Raw genomic sequence first — 20,533 nt, forward strand, 5'->3', positions numbered from 1 at the left:
CTGACCTCAACCCGATTGAGATGCTGTGGCATGACCTCAAGAGAGCAGTTCATACCAGACATCCTAAGAATATTGCTGAACTGAAACAGTTTTGTAAAGAGTAATGGTCCAAAATTCCTCCTGACCGTTGTGCAGGTCTGATCCGCAACTACAGAAAATGTTTATCAACCAGTTATTAAATCCAAGGGTTCAGATACATTTTCCACTCTGCACTGTGAATGTTTACACAGTGTGTTCAATAAAGACATGAAAATGTGTAATTGTTTGTGTGTTATTAGTTTAACTTCTCTGCGCTACAGATCCCTTTAGCGGGATCATTTTCCTAAACAACCGCTGAATTGCAGGGCGCAAAATATTACTAACAATATTTATAATCATGCGATCACAAGTGAAATATACCAAAACACAGCTTAGCTTGTTGTTRATCCACCTATTGTGTCAGATTTTGAAAATATGCTTTGCAGCGAAAGCAATCCAAGCTTTTGTGAGTGTGTCAATCAATGCTACAACAGCTAGCCCCAAATTAGCATGGTCACGAAAGTCAGAAAAGCAATAGAATTAATCGCTTACCTTTGATAATCTTCGGATGTTTGCACTCACGAGACTCCCAGTTACACAACAAATGTTATTTTTGTTCGATAAATATTACTTTTATAACAAAAAAACGCCATTTGGGTTGCGCGTTATGTTCAGAAAACCAAAACCTCGTTCCATTCGACGAAAATTCAAAAAAGTATCCGTAATGTTCGTAGAAACATGTCAAATGTTTTTTATAATCAATCCTCAGGTTGTTTTTAACAAACATAATCGATAATATTTCAACCGGACCGTAACCTATTCAATAAGAGAGAAAAAGAAAATGGAGTGCCCCTCTCGCGCACGCAGGAACTAATCAGAGGACACCTGACTAGTTTTGAAAAATCTCGCTAATTTTTCAAAATAAAAGCCTGAAACTATGTCTAAAGCCTGGTCACAGCCTGAGGAAGCCTTTGGAAAAGGAATCTGGTTGATACCCCTTTAAATGGAAGAAAGACGGGCCAGGAAACACAGATTTTTAAAAAACAATCACTTCCGGGTTAGATTTTCTCAGGTTTTTTCCCTGCAGAATCAGTTTTGTTATACTCACAGACAATATTTTGACAGTTTTGGAAACTTTGTAGTGTTTTCTATCCTAATCTGTAAATTATATGCATATTCTACGATCTGGACCTGAGAAATAGTCTGTTTACCTTGGGAACGTTATTTTAAAAAAATATATAAAAAAATCTGACCCCTAGCGTCAAGAGGTTATTAAGCAGACTGTGTTGGTCTATTGTTGTGACCTAAATGAAGTTCAGATCAAATTTCATGACCCATTTATGCAGAAATCCAGGGATTTCCAAAGGGTTCACATACTTTTCTTGCCACTGTATTTTCAGGTCTCTCCAGATATGTTAGATCGGGTTCAAGTCCGGTCTCTGGCTGGGCCACTCAAGGACATTCAGAAGCCACTCCTGCATTTTCTTGGCTGTGTGCTTAGGGTCGTTGTCCAGTTGGAAGGCGAACCTTCGCCTCAGTCTGAGACCCTGAGCGCTCTGGAGAAGGTTTTCATCAAGGAGCTCCCTGTACTTTGCTCCGTTCATCTTTGCCTCGATCCTGACTAGTCTCCCAGTCCCTGCAGCTCTGCAGTCCCCACAGTCCCCACAGCATGATGCTGCCACCACCATGCTTCACCGTAGGGATGGTGCCAGGTTTCCTCCAGACGTGACGGTTGGCATTCAGGTCAAAGAGCTACATTTCAGTTTCATGAGAACAGAAACTGGTCTCATGAAGGTGCCTTTTTGAAAACTCCAAGCGGGCTGTCATGTGCCTTTTACTAAGGAGTTGCTTCTGCCTGGTCGTTCTACCATAAAGGCCTGATTGGTGGAGTGCTGCAGAGATGGTTGTCCTTTTGGAAGGTTCTCCCATCTCCACAGAGGAACTCAGGAGCTCTGTCAGAGTGACCATCGGGTTCTTGATCACCTCCGTGACCAAGACCCTTCTCCCATGATTGCTCAGTTTGGTCGGGCGGCCAGCTCTRGGAAGAGTCTTGGTAGTTCCAAACTTCTTCCATTTAAGAATGATGGAGGCCACTGTGTTCTTGGAGACCTTCAATGCTGCAGACATTTTTTTGGTACCCTTCCCCAGATCTGTGACTCAACACAATCCTGTCTCGGAGCTCTACAGACAATTCCTTTGACCTCATGGCTTGGTATTTGGTCTGACATGCACTGTCAACTGTGGGACCTTATATAGACAGGTGTGTGCCTTTCCAAATTATGTCCAATCTATTGAATTTACCACAGGTGGACTCCAATCAAGTTGTAGAAACATTTTAAGGATGATCAATGGAAACAGGATGCACCTGAGCTCAATTTTGAGTCTTACAGCAAAGGGTCTGAATGAATACTTATCTAAATAATATTTAATGTTTATTTTTTTATTATACATTTACTATCATTTCTAAGAACCTGTTTTCTCTTTGTCATTATGGGGTATTTTATTTATTATTTATTTATATTATGGGGTGTTTATTTATTTATTTAATCAATTTTAGAATAAGGCTGTAACTTAACAAAATGTGGAAAAAGTCAAGGGGTCTGAATACTTTCTGAAGACGCTGTATATCCTGGTGGGGAGATTAGTTTGTTATCAAGGCAGGATAGTAGATACAGTACATTTTAATAGAAGACAATAGAAGACAGCTGTGGGAGTCAATTACTTACTTTACTTAAACCCTTTTGCTATTTGAGGAGCATAGGTCTTTCACAAACTTCCTCCAGTGGGCTCGGTTTTGGGTGGTTTTCTCTTCTTTCAAGGATGATTATACATCTCTAAGTTCTGCCTCCACAGACCTTGTTCTGCTTCCACAGACCTTCTCCAGCTGTTTCTGGGTCTTCCTGGTTTCCTTTTTTCCCAGTGGGTTCCAGGTTAGAGTTTGTCTTGTTGTGTTGGTGGGWGGGTGGGTGGTTTCCTCAAGGTTTCCTCAAGGTGTGCCCGATACTCAAAGTGTGCCCGCTAATGTCCAGTCTCTGGATAATAAAGTTGATGAGCTCAAGGCGAGAGTTGTTTTTCAGAGAGACAGCAGGGATTGTAACATACTCTGCTTCACGGAAACATGGCTCTCTCTCGATATACTGTCTGACTCTGTAAAGCCAGTTGGGTTCTCAGTACATTGCGCCGACAGGAACAAACATCTCCCTGGGAAGCAGAAGGGTGGAGGTATATGTTTTATGATTAACGATTTACGGTGTAACTGTGATAACATACAGGAACTCAAGTCCTTCTGTTCACCCRACCTAGAATATCTCACAATCAAATGCCGACCGTACTATCTACCGAGATAATTTTTGTCAATAATAGCCACAGTGGTCTATATACCCCCTCAAGCCGATACCACGACGGCCCTCAAAGAACTTCACTGGACATTACACAAACTGGAAACCACATATCCTGAGGATGCATTTATTGTAGCTGGGGATTTTAACAAAAAAAATKGTTATAATACCTTTCAGAATGCATATAAGACCCTCTCCTGCCCTCCATTCGGCAAATCAGACCACGATTCCATCTTGCTCCTCCCCTCCTATAGACAGAAACTCAAACAGGAAGCACCCGTGGAAAGGACTATTGGTCTGGTCTGACCAATTGGAATCCACGCTTCAAGATTGTTTTGACCACGCGGACTGGGATATGTTCAGAGTAGCTTCAGAAAATAATATCGACACATATACCGATACGGTGAATGAGTTTATCAGGAAGTGCATAGGAGATGTCGTACCCATTTGTGACTATTAAAACCTACCCCAACCAGAAACCGTGGATAGATGGGAGCATTCGCGCAAAACTGAAAGCGCGAACCATTGCATTTAACCAGGGCAAGAAGACTGGGAATACGGAAGAATACAAACATTTTAGTTATTCCCTCCACAAAGCAATCAAGCAGGCTAAACTTCAGTATAGGAACAAAGTTGAGTCCCAGTTCAATGGCTCAGACACGAGACGTATGTGGCAGGGTCTACAGACAACCACAAATTATAAAAGGAAAACCAGCGACGTCGCGGACACCGACGTCTTGCTTCCGGACGGCTGACAACCTTCTTCGCTCGCTTTGAGGATAATACAGTGCCACCGACGTGGCCCGTTATCAAGGACTGTGGGGTCTCCTTTTCCATGGCCGACGTGAGTAAGACAGTTAAGCGTGTTAACCCTCGCAAGGCTGCCAGCCCAGATGGTATCCCTAGCTGCGTCCTCAGAGCATGCGCAGACCAGCTGGCTGGTGTGTTTACCGATATATTCAATCTCTCCCTATCCCGGTCTGTTGGCACCACATGCTTCAAGATGGCCACCATTGTCTCTGTACCTAAGAAAGCAAAGGTAATTGAACTAAATGACTATCGCGCCGTAGCACTCACTTCTGTCATCATGAAGTGCTTTGAGAGACTAGTTAAGGATCATATCACCTCCACCTTACCTGCCACCCTAGACACACTTCAATTTTCTTACCACCCCAATAGATCCACAAAAGATGCAATCACCACCACACTGCACACTGCCCTGTCCCATCTGAACAAGAGGCATACCTATGTAAAAATGCTGTTCATTGATTATAGCTCAGCATTCAACACCATAGTACCCCCCAAGCTCATCATCAAGCTTGAGGCCCTGGGTCTCAACCCCGCCCTGTGCAACTTGGTCCTGGACTTCCTGACAGGTTGCCCCCAGGTGGTGAAGGTAGGAAACAACACCTCCTCTTCGCTGATCCTTAACACTGGGGCCCCACAAGGGTGCGCACTCAGCCTCCTCAAGTACTCCCTGTTCACCCATGACTGCGTGGCCAAGCACGCCTTCAACTCAATCATCAAGTTTGCAGACAACACAACTGTAGTAGGCTTGATTACCAACAACGATGAAACAGCCTACAGGGAGGAGGTGAGGGCTCTCTGAGTGTGGTGCCTGAAAAACAACCTCTCACTCAATGTCAACAAAAGGAGATGATCGTGGACTTCAGGAAACAGCAGAGGGAGCACCCTTTCCACATCGATGGGACCGTGGAGAAGGTGGAAAGCTTCAAGTTCCTCGGCATACACATCACCGACAAACTGATATGGTCCACCCACACAGACGGTGTGGTGAAGAACATGCAACAGCAACTCTTCAACCTCAGGAAGCTGAAAAAATGTGGCTTGTCACCTAAAACCTTGACAAACTTTTACAGATGCAAAATTGAGAGCATCCTGTTGGGCTGTATCACTGTCTGGTATGGCAACTACACCACCCACAACTGCAAAGCTCTCCAGATGGTGGTGCGGTCTGCCCAACGCATTACCGGGGGCAAACGTCCCGCCCTCCTGGACACCTACAGCACCCGATGCCATATGAAGGCCAAAAAGATCATCAAGGACATCAACCACCCGAGCCACTGCCTGTTCACCCCGCTATCATCAAGAAGGCGAGGTGAGTACAGGTGCATCAAAGCTGGGACAGAGAGACTGAAAAACAGCTTCTATCTCAAGACCATCGGACTGTTAAACAGCCATCTCCAGCACATCAGAGGCTGCTGCTTATAGACATAGATTAGGGATCACTGGCCACTTTAAGGAAATGAAACGCTTTAATAGTGTTTCCGTATCTTGCATTACTCATCTCATATGTGTAAACTGTGCTCTATACTATTCTACGGTATCTTAGTCACTTTAATTGTGTGTAAATATTGCATCACCCATCTCATATGTATATACTGTATTCTACACTATGCCACTGTATCTTAGTCTAATGCCGCTCTGACATATTTGTATATATTCGTAATCCATTCCTTACTTAGATTTAGGTGTATTTTGGGTATATGTTGTGAAACTGTTAGATATTACTGTACTGTCGGAGCTATGAGCACAAGCATTTCGTTACACCCGCAATAACAACTGCTAAACACGTGTATGTGACCAATATTTTTTATTACATTTTTTATTTGAGAGGTAATTTGTTCATTCTGGGAGTTAATGGTTAACCAATACTGTAGGATACTATGTGTGTTATGTGCTGAGTGCAACTCTAGCCCCAGTGTCGTCTGTTAGAAAGACACTACAAGCCAGTTATCCACTGTTAACACTTTATTCCAATAGTCAATAGTTAAAGGCACAACAATGGCGGTTTCGACAAAGACAGTAAACTAAACAGGTGTGCCTGGATTTTCCATGATATCCAAAAGGAAAACCTGCTGATCAACTAAACCTGCCAAGTGGACCATGGGTGAGGTTAGCTGGCCAATAGCCAGCCGTTACAGGGAAGAAGACCCCGCCCTTCCGATAAATTCCCCAAAAGACTTTAGCCAAAAACAGATTTTCCTAATCCATCCAGCCTGATGTAACCTCTTTGTTTACATCCTAAAAATGTTAAGACTATGGTTTAATGTGTTACTTGGCTCCTAGTCCAGTGGTCGTTAAATAATTGTAGAGTATGAGATTTGCAAGATGAAGATAAATGGTTGACCCCTTTCCCGAAAACAAGRCTTGCTCAGAAGCTTATTTGCGTCTCTCTTTTTTTAACTAAGGCATGCTATTATCACCGTTTAACTTAGTTAATTCCTTTCAATAGAAAGCCTATGGCTTGGTAAAGTAACAAAAATTGATGGCATTGGCGTGTGTCATCCAGATGTAAAATTGATCTCTATTAAACCTGCGAGTGGTCAAAATGTACACAATTGTTACCAGGAGAAAAATGGGGGAGGGTCATGCTTTTTCAATTTCAGTCAGGGAGAGGGTTAAGTATGTTTTTATTTAGTCCTGGGAGGGTCATGTAATTTGTAATCTATTAACAAACCGAACGCAATGGTAAATCTAAGTAGCGCTATAGGTTTGGGGGTGTGTAAGAAGTATTTTTGCTATTTTCACAAGCAAAGATTATCGGCACAGTGCTGGCTGTGGCGCAAACGGGCTAGGTTTTGATGAGTAAACCAGTTGTGGTTGAACCAAGGCTTGACCCCTCACTGGCCAAACAAAACGTGCTTCATGGCTAAATATGTGGTTGCTTCAAGTTGTCTATTTATAGTATTTTATGTGTTCCCTTGGAATAAACTCCAATTCCAATGTTAGTCCATTATAGTTTGATAAACAGCTTACAGAAACAAAATAACTGTCACGGCCGTTGAAAGAAAGTGGACCAAGGTGCAGCGTGGTGAGCGCACATATTCCTTTTTATTTGAATGTCSCCAACAAAACAATAAACAATACAAAACGACCGTGAAGCTTAACAGGGCTATGAAGCCTCTAACAAAGTTAACTTCCCACACTGAAAGGAGGGAAAAGGGCTACCTAAGTATGGTTCCCAATCAGAGACAACGATAGACAGCTGTCCCTGATTGAGAACCATACCCGGCCAAAACATAGAAATAAAGAAACATAGAAACAAAACATAGAATGCCCACCCCAAATCACACCCTGACCAAACCACATACAGACATAAAAAGGCTCTCTAAGGTCAGGGCGTGACAATAACAAAATGTAGACCTATACCATATCTTCTAAATATGTTAACTTGAACCTGTTTTGCAGTCCACATTGTTCTAAGTAATTGCATGATTTCAATGTGGAAATATATACATAGAATTCACACTGATATAGGGGCTAGGCCTACTGTAAATTACATACTTTTTTAAATGTATTTTATTTCACCTTTATTTAACCAGGTAGGCAAGTTGAGAACAAGTTCTCATTTACAATTGCGACCTGGCCAAGATAAAGAAAAGCAGTTTGATACATACAACAACACAGAGTTACACATGGAGTAAAACAAACATACAGTCAATAATACAGTAGAAAAATAAGTCTATATACAATGTGAGCAAATGAGGTGAGATTAAGGGAGGTAAAGGCAAAAAAAGGCCATGGTGGCGAAGTAAATATAATATAGCAAGTAAAACACTGGAATGGTAGATTTGCAGTGGAAAAATGTGCAAAGTAGAAATAGAAATAATGGGGTGCAAAGGAGCTAAATAAATAAATACAGTAGGGGAAGAGGTAGTTGTTTGGGCTAAATTATAGATGGGCTATGTACAGGTGCAGTAATCTGTGAGCTGCTCTGACAGCTGGTGCTTAAACTTGGTACTAATCCCGGATCCGGGAGCACCCTCATCAGTAAAAAAGCTGACTAGCATAGCCTAGCATAGGGCCACAAGTAAATACTAGCATCTAAATATCATGAAATCACAAGTCCAAGACACCAGATGAAAGATACACATCTTGTGAATCCAGCCATCATTTCCGATTTTTAAAATGTTTTACAGGGAAAACACAATATGTATTTCTATTAGCTAACCACGATAGCAAAAGACCCAACCGCATATTTTCACCATTTTTTTACTGCATAGGTAGCTATCACAAAATCGACCAAATAAAGATATAAATAGTCACTAACCAAGAAACAACTTCATCAGATGACAGTCTTATAACAGATTTATTGTATAGCATATGTTTTGTTTCGAAAAATGTGCATATTTCAGGTATAAATCATAGTTTTACATTGCAGCCACCATCACAAAATCTCACCAAAGCAGCTAGAATAACTACAGAAACCAACGTGAAATACCTAAATACTCATCATAAAACATTTATGAAAATACAAGGTGTACAGCAAATGAAAGACAAACATCTTGTGAATCCACCAATTTTCAGATTTTTAAGTGTTTTACAGCGAAAACACAATATAGCATTATATTAGCTTACTACAATAGCCTACCACACAACCGCATTCATTCAAGGCACGTTAGCGATAGCGAATAAACCAGCAAAAGATATTAATTTTTTCACTAACCTTCTCAAACTTCATCAGATGACAGTCCTATAACATCATATTACACAATACATATGTGGTTTGTTCGAAAATGTGCATATTTAGCGGTACAATTCGTGGTTGAACAATGTGAATACGTAGCCAAACTGCACAAAATAATCTGGATATATTTCTGACACTCACATCATCTAATCAAATAACTAATCATAAGCTTTACTAAAAAATACAGGTTGGACAGCAAATGAAAGATACACTAGTTCTTAATGCAACCGCTGTGTTAGATTAAAAAAAAATAACTTTAGTACGACATACAGCTTACGTTATAGCGAGACAGCGCCCGAAATCTGGGCGGAATATACGTCTAAACATTTGACAGAAATACGAAATAACATCCTAAATTGTTCCTACTTTTGATGATCTTCCATCAGAATCTTGTACAAGGGGTCCTTTGTCCAGAATAATCGTTGTTTGGTTATAGAATGCCCTCTTCATCTGTAGAACACTAGCAAATGCTAGCCATGCGGCACAGAAGTGTCCAACTCACCAGAACGCATAACAAGAAAATACCGAAAATCGGAATAAACTGATATAAACTGATATAAGTCGGTTTAATATAACTAGTTTGATGATTTTTAACACATATATCAAATAAAATCAGAGCCGGATATATCTAACGCCTATAACGAAAGCTTTTCAGAACGCAATCCTGAGGTCTGTCTCGCGCCAAGCCGAACGGTGAAAAGACTACACCCACCGTTCCAAGAGCTCTTGTTCGGCCTCAGATAGAGATATACACCCCATTCCAATTCTCACTGCCTACTGACATCTAGTGGAAGGCGTATGCAGTGCATGTAGACCCATAGATTTCATGCAAAATAATAGGCTGACCCTGGAACAGAGCCCCGATTTCAGATTTTTCAGTTCCTGACAGGAAGTTTGCTGCAAAATGAGTTCTGTTTACTCACAGATATAATTCAAACGGTTTTAGAAACTAGAGAGTGTTTTCTATCCAATAGTAATAATAATATGCATATTGTACGAGCAAGAATTGAGTACGAGCAGTTTAATTTGGGAACGATTTTTTACAAAGTGAAAACAGCGCCCCCCCCCCCTATTGAGAAAAGGTTTTAAAGCTAGTGAGGGAGATAAGTGTTTCCAGTTTCAGAGATTTTTGTAGTTCGTTCCAGTCATTGGCAGAAGAGAACTGGAAGGAGAGGCGGCCAAAGGAGGAATTGGTTTTGGGGGTGACCAGAGAGATATACCTGCTGGAGCGCGTGCTACAGGTGGGTGCTGCTATGGTGACCAGCGAGCTGAGATAAGGGGGGACTTTACCTAGCAGGGTCTTGTAGATGACCTGGAGCCAGTGGGTTTGGCAACGAGTATAAAGCGAAGGCCAGCCAACGAGAGCGTACAGGTCGCAGTGGTGGGTAGTATATGGGGCTTTGGTGACAAAACSGATGGCACTGTGATAGACTGCATCCAATTTATTGAGTAGGGTATTGGAGGCTATTTTGTAAATGACATCGCCGAAGTCGARGATCGGTAGGATGGTCAGTTTTACGAGGGTATGTTTGGTAGCATGAGTGAAGGATGCTTTGTTGCGAAATAGGAAGCCAATTCTAGATTGGTCCATGGCTGAGCATGAACATGCCAAATTTTGTCAATAAGCAAGATCAAATTCAATCGGATGAGGCCTAAACAAAAACAACTTGTTTTAAATAGGCTATGTCTAACTACACTTATAGGCACCATTATTGCTCCCTGTGGGCATATAGTATTAAAACAACACAGACCATGGAAGGTTTTACCCACATCCAAACWTCACAGTAGCTGGACAAAGATCCAATATAAAGAGTAAGGGAGAATATCCACTCACCATTATACTGCTCCCAAATATAATGTTTTGTGTACACTGAAGAAAAATATATATGCCACATGCAACAATTTCAAAGATTTGACTGAATTACTGATCATATAAGGAAATCAGTCAATTGAAATCAAATTAATTAGGCACTCGTCTATGGATTTCACATGACTGGGAATACAGATATGCATATGTTGGTCACAGATATCGTAAAAAAAAAAGTAGGGACGTGGATTAAAAAAAACAGTAAGTAACTGGTGTGACCACCATTTGCCTCATGCACCACGACACATCTCCTTCGCATAAAGTTGATCAGGCTGTTGATTGTGGCCTGTGGAATGTTGTCTCACTCCTCTTCAATGGCTGTGCGAAGTTGCTGAATATTGACGGGAACTGGAACACGCTGTTGTACACGTCGATTCAGAGCATTCCAAACATGCTCAATGGGTGACATGTCTGGTTAGTATGCAGGCCATGGAAGAACTGGGACATTTTTAGCTTCTAGGAATTGTGTACTGAAACATGAGGTGATAGCAGCAGATGAATGGCACAACAATGGGCCTCAGGATCTCGTCATGGTATCTCTGTGCATTAAAATTGCCWTAGATAAAATGGAATTGTGTTCGTTATCTGTAGCGTATGCCTGCCTGCCCATACCATAACCCCACCGCCACCATGGAGCATACTGTTCACCACGTTGACATCAGCAAACCACTCACCCACAGGACACCGGGTACAGTTGAAACCGGGATTTACCGTGAAGAGAGCACACTTCTCCACTGTGTCAGTGGCCATCGAAAGTGAGCATTTGTTACAATGTTACAATGCCAAAATGCAGTTAGGTCAAGACCCTGGTGAGGACGACGAGCACGCAGATGAACTTCCGCGAGACAGTTTCTGACAGTTTGTGCAAAAAAATGTTGATTGTGCAAACCTACTGTTTCATCAGCTGTCTGGGTGGCTCGTCTTAGACGATCTCGCAGGTGAAGAAGCTGGATGTGAAGGTCCTGGGCTGGCATGGTACACGTAGTCTGCGGTTGTGATGGATGTACTGCCAAATTCTCTAAAACGACGTTGGAGGCAGCTTATGGTTTAGAAATGAACTATCAATTATCTGGCCATTTTTCTGGTGGACATTACTGCACTCAGCATGCCAGTTGCTTGCTGCCTCAAAACTTGAGAAATCTGTGGCATTGTGTTGTGTGTCTAAACTGCACATTTTAGAGTGGCCTTTTATTGTCCCCAGCACAAGGTGAACCTGTGTAATGATCATGTTGTTTAATCAGCTTCTTGATATGCCACACCTGTCAGTTGGATGGATTATCTTGGCAGTAACAGGGATGTAAACAAATTTGTGCACAAATAAGAGAGACATTTCTGTGTGTATGGAACATTTCTGGGATCTTTTATTTCAGCTCATGAAACATCGGACCAACACTTTACATGTTGCGTTTATATGTTTGTTGAGTACTGTAGGCCTACGGTAAGGGTAGCCGAGTGATTTTGGTTTTAAAAATGTGAAACAGGAAGCAAGCAATTGTTACAGGAAAATCACTTAAATAATATCTTCTAAATTGGCGGTATTGATGAGGTTCTCATCTCTCGTTTAATGATGGGCGTGGACACATCATGGGGGGGGGGGGGGGTTTACACACCTCCAAAGCACAGCAATAATAATGTAAGCCTGCCTATAATAAATATATATACATGTAAAATCAGCTCAATGTTTTGCTCCTCTCAAAATTGATATTTTAATAAAGCTTTGGTGATTGGGATTGACTTCCAAGTGGTTTCACGAGCCACACCTTTTATTGATGGTCTAGACTAGCCTACTTGATTGCATTGGGCAGGACAAAAAGAAAACAGACTTCATTGAGAGGAGSGGAGGCTATGCTTGGTTTTTAATCAAATAAAATGGGAAAAACCTTTGTTTTCTATGTTTCTAAATAAGAGGTATATAGGTATACAGGCACCAAAAGCACATTACTCTTGTTCCATGTGCTACGGGCAGTGAACGTCACGGCTGGATAGGCTGCGTTTCCGCTGTCAAAACCAGCTTTTGGTTGGTCTTAAATATTTATTTATTTCACCTTTATTTAACCAGGTAGGCTATTTGAGAACGAGTTCTCATTTACAACTGCGACCTGGCGATATGCCTACCAGCGCTGCCTGCACGTTGGATCATGTTTTTAAGGACACACCTCAAATATTTCCACCCGTTTTATCTGAGCACAAGCTGATGTAAGACCCATCCTTGTGCAAGAGTTTGAAAATAGCAGACTGCTGGCTTTAACAGGTCGAAATTGCATACGAACTCAGGTGTTTGACACTACACTCTAAAATGGATCCTGGGGGACCCTTAAGGATAATTTAAGGTAAAAAAATGTCCCTTAAGGTCCCTGTATGAGCTTTAGGATAATATAAGGTGAAAAAATAATCTTAAAGTTCATTTAAGAACCTATACTCTGCCATCAGTTCCTTTTTTAACTTTTGTAGACTTAATGGGTACTTTAAAGATTTTTTTTCAAAAGAGGGGTTCGTTTTGTAACAGCCGCCTTAACGCCAGCCTAAAATAGAGCCCTGAATGTCCTAATGAAAGTGCATAGGCCTAACTGATGATATGTGGCCGCTGTGTTAAAAAAAACTGAGTAGCTTTCTCTTGAATTAATTGACGATCAAACACTTCAGTTGTAACTGGTTCTGTTGTGCAACATTTTTACAGTTAATAGGCAACTTTAGCACTGTACCAAACGTAGAACTTTTTTWAACAATAGCCTATATAGAAATCAAAACCTCTCTGGTGATGCAGCATGCACTCATTCGTTGTCATGCTCTGTTGTGGTATTGAAAGATTGTCTCCAGTCATGTACAATAATGTGGGACTGCATGAAATGTGTTTCTAAAAGCCATTTTTTTCTCTGACCGCAAATAAGATGCTACACAGTAAAAAGGGTGTGTAAAAATAACAGTGTTGATTTATTTTAACCCAGTATGAGTATTTTCAACACTATGAGGAGTCAATGAGCTCTAGTGTTGGAATTAAATTGGAGTGTAAAATGATGCAGTCATTTTGAGTCAAATTAACTGAAARAAATGTGACACTATCTGTAGAGTAACTTTAACACTATGTAGACTGGGACCAAATGTTATCTGAAACAGTCTTGAATACAATTCTATAGGAGTTTAATATAATGGAGATATTTTCACCCCTACCCTTGTCCACAGGGGAWTGTAGAATGAAATGCAAAATTCACGCTCTGCAAAATGACTGCATAATTTTACACTCCAATTTAATTCCAACAGTAGAGCTCATTGACTCCTCATAGTGTTGAAAATGCTTTCTAAAACTGCATATCTAAAGACTGGTCTGTCCTAGGAGTGAGGGTAATATTTAATAATATTTTTCATAATTGCATAATTAATAAATAAACATATACTCTATATTCAGGCTGTATCACATCTGGCCGTGATTGGGAGTCCCACAGGGCGGCGCACAATTGGCCCAGTGTCGTCCGGGTTTGGCCGGGGTAGGATGTCATTGTAAATAAGAATTTGTTCTTAACTGACTTGTCTAGTTAAATAAAAGGTTAAATAAAATAAAACATTTAAACACCGAAACGGTTTTGTAATATTTCAGTCTTCTGTTCTGGTTCGTTCCTTGTTCCTTGTCAATCATTGGCTCATTGGTGAAATTAGCATTCAGACAATATCTTTAAGTAAATCACTCAAAAACCTTTATTAATGCAATTGCAGACAGAAGTTGACAACAGGAACATAGCACGCATGTTTCCGAGTTAGTTCTGCAAAATAGTAAGGGGCCCAAGTTATTTTATTAAGCCCAAAGTCCAGCCTTAGTGATGTCACTGGCTATGTCATTACCTTCTACTCATGAGACCAAGCCCATGCATACACAGCTGTACAAACAAGAGTTTCAGTGTTATCTAAAGGCTCAGCAGTAAATGTCCACTCCCCAAGTTGATTTATAGTGGAATGTCTGACTAGTCTCTTATCTCGTTCACTCCCCTGCAGAGTTGTCTCAGGCAGAGACTAGAAAAGACCGTGGAACAATATTAAACATTATAATGAATATATATATATATATATATATATATTGTTAATCTGTAGTCTAGGACCTATACATGTAAGGAGGGAGGGCTCTTATAACCCCTCCCCTTCTATTAATACAACATAAGCATAATCAATTATTATAATACATCAAACATTTGGTACAGCCCTTATCATGACCCCAACGTGAACCCGACACTTCTGTGATGTATACAAAGCATTTCTCCTTCACCAAGATAATCCATCCACCTGACAGGTGTGGCATATCAATAAGATCATTAAACTGCATGATAATTACACAGGTGCACCTTGTGCTGGGGACAATAAAAGGCCATTGTAAAATGTGCAGTTTTGTCAAACAACTAAATGCCACAGATGTCTCAAGTTTTGAGGGAGAGTGCAATTGGCATGCTGACTGCAGGAATGTCTACCAGAGCTGTTGCCAGATAATTCTATGTTCATTTCTTTACCATGAGCCACCTGGACGAAACTGAGGAGTATTTCGGTCTGTACTAAAGCCCTTTTGTGGGGAAAAATTCATTACGATTGGCTGGGCCTGGCTCCCCAGTGGGTGGGTTTGGGTCCCAAGTGGGAGCCCACCCATGRCTGTGCCCCTGCCCAGTCATGTGAAATCCATAGATTAGGGCCTAATGAATTTATTTCAATTGACTGATTTCCTTATATGAACTGTAACTCAGTAAAATCTTTGAAATTAAGAAAGAAAGACATTCTACAATTAACTTTTAACAATTGAAATGCATTTCAGGTGACTACCTCATGAAGCWGGTTGAGAGAATGCCAAGAGTGTGCAAAGCTGTGATCAAGGCAAAGGGTGGCTAATTTGAAGAATGTAAAATGTAAAATATTTAGATTTGTTTAACACATTTTTGGTTGATGAAGCTGGTTGAGAGAATGCCAAGAGTGTGCAAAGCTGTGATCAAGGCAAAGGGTGGCTACTTTGAAGAATGTAAAATGTAAAATATTTAGATTTGTTTAACACATTTTTGGTTACTACATGATTCCATATGTGTTATTTTATAGTTTGATGTCTTCACTATTACGCTACAATGTAGAAAATAGTAAAAATAAAGAAAAACCCTTGAATGAGTAGCTGTGTCCACACTTCTGACCGGTACTGTATATATAAAATCTATATTTGATATAATATTGCATTTGGGCTTTACTACTGTAGCCCAAAGAAAAGCATTGAATAACACATTAGGAAATGGAAAAATAGACAGTAAAAAAATATTAAAGACAAAAAATGTTTAAGTGGCTGTCCTATATCTAATAGATATAAGATAGCTCAGCAAATATTTTCATTTTTGGACACATATTTAACCAATATTTTTGGTTTGCAGAAAGCTACCACCTTACTTCCATATTTTTYTAACCTTCATGACATTTTGTAAATATTTCAACATGAGCATCATGTTTCCCATGAGGACCTATACGCTTCGCCCATTCATAAAAGGTAAACCTTTTGAAAGGGTGTCTAAAGGCGTCACATGATTCCCAGCCAAAACAGTTCGGTAGAGTTTGTGCATATGTTATGACAACATTTTGTGACGTTTTTGTTAGTTTTGGACTTTGGAGAGGGTTTTTTGCCTGGAGGCATTTTTTTCTGGAGGCAAGCTGAAATTCGGAGCTGAAGTCTCCGCCCCTTCAACAGTAGGGATTCTTCAATAAAGTCTTTGTTGTCGTTTTCATGCACGTTTTTCAATAGAAAAGGACTGCACCAAACATTTTAGTTCGATGTAAAATTGTATGACGAAGAACTTGTGTGAACATTTATGACAGAGTTCATGAGTTAYCTTAGATKAATTCTATTCCGAGGAAGTTATCTTAGATTAATTMTATTCTGGTTACGCCGTCTCAAAATGGACAAACAGTACTATTGCTGCTTTTTTCTCATTTTTCAAGCAAAGGTATTTGAAGGAGCACACTTGTTCTGTTCGGCTAGCCGAGTTCGGTTAGGCGCCAGCCGAACTGAAGCATGCTGACACCTGAAGAGCAAATGATAACAACAGTGGATTGATGTGAATATTTCACAGTCAATTCATTAACATCAACCATTATGTAACCATCAGCATAGTCTAGCGAGACTACTATCTGGATAACTGTCCCTCATCTGCCCATAAAAATAAATCCTATTTTATATCAATTCATCACCCTATCAAGCAGTGGAGTTTTGATTTCAATTGAGGGGGRAAAAAATACCTGTTTTTTTCTCTCTCTCTCATCAATCCACACAACATTTATTTGAAATGTTTTCACTATTTGGCCTTGCATCATTCAATAGGGACAACATTTTTACCGCTGCCTTGTTCTTGTTTGGTCATACAATACAATGACACAATGTCTGGTGTGTGTGTGTGTCTGCATATGTGTGCATGCATGCRTGTGTTTGCAAAGTATGTGTAAGCTGTGTGTGTAGTATATGTATTTCCAAGATGGCGTAGCAGTGGGATTTCTGTTTTGATTGTCTTGTCCTGTATATATCATTTTTATTCGTATATATTTTTTATATTTTTAATCTCAATTTCCATCTACAGACTGTGTTTCTGGACCTAAGGAAGGCTTTTGATACTGTTAACCATGAGTTTCTCATCACAAAATTGTCCAAGTTCAACTTTCCCACCGACGCCTTGAGATGGATGAAATCATACCTTGAAGGCAGAACTCAGTGTGTCAGAGTGAGCAATGAGCTGTCGCCCACTCTTAACTATGATGTGGGCGTGCCCCAAGGATCAATACTGGGGCCCCTCCTGTTCAGCCTGTACATGAATGATATGCCTTCTGTCCTGTACTGGGTCTGAAGTTCAAATGTATGCAGATGATACAGTGATATATGTGCATGCAAAGAGCAAACAACAAGCTGCACAAGAACGCACTACTGTAATGGTCCAGGTTACAAAGTGGCTCAGTGACTCATGTTTGCATCTCAATGTGAAAAAACCTGTCTGCATGTTCTTCACAAAGAGGACAACGGATGCTACTGAGCCAGATGTCTATGTGTCCAGGTGGTATCTGATTTTAAGTATCTTGGCATCAATCTTGATTCCAACCTCTCTTTTAAAAAGCAGGTGAAAAAGGTCATTCAAATAACCAAATTCAACCTAGCTAATTTCCGATTTCTACGAAATTGTTTGACTACAGAGGTAGCAAAACTGTACTTCAAATCTATGATACTCCCCCACTTAACATACTGCTTGACTAGTTGGGCCCAAGCTTGCTGTACAACATTCAGTCTGTCTACAAACAGGCTCTCAAAGTGCTTGATAGGAAACCCAATAGCCATCATCATTGTTACATCCTCAGAAAGCATGAGCTCCTGAGTTGGGAAAATCTTGTGCAATAYACCGTCTTGTATTCAAGATCCTAAATGGCCTGACTCCCCCCTCCAGTACTTTTGTTAAACWGAAAACCCAAACATATGGCAGCAGATCCACAAGGTCTGCCATGAGAGGTGGCTGTATAGTTCCCTTAAGGAAAAGCACCTTTAGTGAATCTGCTTTCTCTGTGAGAGCTTCCCATGTCTGGAATAGACTGCCATCAGACACGCATCACCTATCACACTTTCACAAAAAACATGAAGACATGGCTAAGACATGGCTAAAGGTCAATCAGATTTGTGAACATAATCCCTAGCTGTGTATCCTCGCTTTCCATGTTGTCTGTGGTCTGTAGCTTGTGAGGTTGCTTTTATGGATTTTGTCTTGTTGCTTTTTGTGCTATGTTGCTCTGTGTGTGCTCACTGCTCAATGATTGTCTATATTGTAATTGCTTTTAGTAACCTGCCCAGGGACTGCAGTTGAAAATTAGTCGGCTGGCTAAAACCGGCACTTTTACTGAAATGTTGATTAATTTGCACCGTCCCTGTAAAAACATACTCTCCTGCAACCCGCCTCACCCAATGTGGTATGGATCTGCTATTTTCTATACTTTAGAACAGGAACCAGCTAACTAGCTACTAGCAAGTAGTCAGTTAGCCACTCCTAGCGGTCAACACCATTAACTCGGACATCTGCCAGCCTCAGCCCGGTCTACTCYTGCCAGCCTGCACAGCGCGATATCAACCCAAAGCATATCGGACTGCTTTTCTACCACATCTCCGGATTCCTACCGCAAACTCTGAACCWTTACTTCGGATCATCTCAGGTAGCTAGCTGCTATCGGAGTGCCTACYCMTGGCTAACGTCTCTGTCCCGAAGCAAGCACCAGTTAGCCTGGAAATAGCCTCGAGCTAGGCCCATCTCCCGGCTACCCGAAGAGATCCATCAAGCAATTCCTGGGCTTCAATTACCTCTTTTGCCAATTGGCCTGGACCCTCTGMTGCCGACACGGAGCCCCGCCGATCCATCATGACTGGTCTGCGAYGAAACCGTCCGAGGGGGTTTCAACAGGCTCTCCCGTTGCGACGTCCCCCTGAGGMSCATCTGCTAGCMTGCTAGCCCTGGCCTGTTAGCTGTCTAAATCGTGGTGCCTCCAGCTCGCCTAGCTACTCACTGGACCCTATGATCACTCGGCTACACCTTCCTCTCAATAATGTCAATATGCTTGGTCTATTGCTGCCAAAAAAAGTTATTTAGTCTGTTCTGGGAGCAAAGACAGTCCTTGTCCCGATCAGCCGCTGGTTTCTTTTTGTAATGCCGTGATTGAGCTGTAAGACCCTGCCCCATACCTCCTTGTGTCTGATCTGTTGAATTGCGACCCTACTTCTGGATTTGCGCGAGGATTCTCTTCTACTGTCTCATCGTTAGCTTGTTTGATTACCGGAGGTTATGGCGGAAGATGAGAGAGTCTCGAACGAGCTAGGCGAGGGCTGCTGTTTGTGGAATTCGGTCAAGCGTGTCGTTCCGGACACTCTTGCCACTGGTTTTAAAATTAGCCAATGGTCGCGGCGCCGGATCAGGTTAGGTCTATAGTTGCTTCGCAGGGCGGCACATATATGAGAGTTATCAGTAGTCGGTCGCCGGCTCGGTCGCTGAGGCGCTCATAGGAGCCAGCGTGTATCGTTTATTCCGACCGGGCGCTGAACGTTCCTTGCCAGCGGTCTGCACCGTTATCTATATTCCACGGTTTCTGGTTTGGCCGAATGTATATCGAGTATCATGGATAGACTCGGCGTGGGGGGTCAGTGCCACGGGTGGCGGCGTATAGGCTAAGGGTACAGCATTGTCAACGTGTGGAGCATGCATCACCTTCTAGTATGAGACGAGAGGTGACGCTCACACGAGATATTTGACGAGGGCTAGTGTATTCAGATCGAAATGTTGTTTGTTGAAGCGCAGATGGGACGGCCAACATGATCCCCATGATGCCACGGTGATCGTGTTCAGCAGGTCTTTCGAAGAGAGTGTGAATATCAGATTGGTTCCCGGATGCGAGACCAGCGTAGAACAGACACCTGAAGCGCGGGGACGCTCTTGCCATTGTTTTAAGTTTCTGTGAAATTGTAGGACGTAGCTAGGAAGCAACAAAATTGGCCGTCCGTCGGTCAGAGGCGGAGGTGTCGCTGTATTTTCCCGAAAGGCAGGACGCGTGCGGGGGTGGGCCTATAGTGATTAGGCGTGCGCGGGTAAGGGTTAAAAATAATATCCGGACAATCGATCCAAGGGTTTACCGCAGCCATGTAGCATACAATAGTCGATATGCTGATAGAAATATTTAGGGAGTTTGTTTTTCAGAATAGGCCTTAAAATCCCGCAGTTCTTAGTCGATGAAGGTGCAAGTCCTCAGGGGTACATGTTGGTTTCCAGTATTACGCAAAGTTAGTCAGATAGAGTAGTTCGGATT

The sequence above is a fragment of the Salvelinus sp. IW2-2015 genome, linkage group LG36, assembly GCF_002910315.2.
Source record: "Salvelinus sp. IW2-2015 linkage group LG36, ASM291031v2, whole genome shotgun sequence".
In the NCBI taxonomy this organism is placed as follows: domain Eukaryota; kingdom Metazoa; phylum Chordata; class Actinopteri; order Salmoniformes; family Salmonidae; genus Salvelinus; species Salvelinus sp. IW2-2015.